This window comes from Crocuta crocuta, unplaced genomic scaffold (genome assembly GCF_008692635.1).
Source record: "Crocuta crocuta isolate KB4526 unplaced genomic scaffold, BGI_CrCroc_1.0 scaffold97, whole genome shotgun sequence".
NCBI classification, from domain to species: domain Eukaryota; kingdom Metazoa; phylum Chordata; class Mammalia; order Carnivora; family Hyaenidae; genus Crocuta; species Crocuta crocuta.
Window position 1 is genome coordinate 8,415,224 of NW_027531999.1, and position 1,071 is coordinate 8,416,294.

A 1,071-nucleotide genomic window follows, 5' to 3' on the forward strand; every position below is an offset into this window, starting at 1 on the left:
CCGGGCGTCCGCTTCGGGGACTGCGTCTGGCCGGGCTGTGCTCGGGGTCGCTTCCCCAACCTCCCGGAAACTGCCGAGTCCTCCGTGATCCGGCTACCCGCCCCCCACCCCGCGAGCTCGGGTTTGGGGGAAGACCCGGGCGGAGCAGGGAACTTTCTCCGCTGTCTCCGCCCTTCTCGCCGCCCCCGGGGTCCCGCGGGCGGCTTCGGAGATTGCCCAGCCCAGGAGCCCCCAGACCGTCGGGCCTCCAGCAGCCCTCCCGCCGCGTCCTCAACCGGCATCTCGCCCTTGCAGGAGGGTTAACAGTTAGCCGAGAGGAGTTGGGAGGCAACAACTGGGTAGTTTATTCAAATGAAAACATCCTTTCTGGTAACTGGGTTGAGCTCCGGTGTTTCCTTCCCGCCTCTCTCTTGAGAAGGTTCATTCGCCTAGAATGACTGAAGGACGGCCAAGGTCGTTACGTACGGTCTTAGAGCCACTTGGTGAAGGGGGTGGGAGTGATTTAGTTCGAGTGCTTGTTAATTAAACGTGTGTTTTAGAAGTCCCCTTCCACAATCCTATAGTTTTCAGTGATGGGGCTCAGGGAATTCTATCCACCCTCCAACCTAAAAATATAACACAAAAATCCATCCCTATGATCTGAAACCCTTCCAGTCAATTAGTCCTCTTTTAGAATGCAAAGTTTTCCTTCAAGCTACCTGCGGGTACCATTTACACCTTGGTGTTATTGAACTGATTTGAATCATACTAACTTCCTTGCTGTCGACCTGGCTGAAAGGAGGTTTTGAGGTTTCCCCACAGCCTCAGAGCAGTGGTAAGCAGGCTTTAGGAGAGGAAGAGGAGGGTTAGAAAAGTAAGTTTTCACCCATTATCGCTAAACTCTCTTGCATTATCTCCTTTAATCCTGAAAACTTTGTAAAATAGTTATTAATGCTCATTTTACACTCAGCGGCTGAGGTTTAAAAAGGGAAGTAGCTATGGGGGGGTGGGCAGGGGTGGGGCTATTCTGATCTGCTTTCTCTTTATCTGAAGGTCTGCAGAGACCCTTCTAGAGTGGCTTTGGGGGCACTG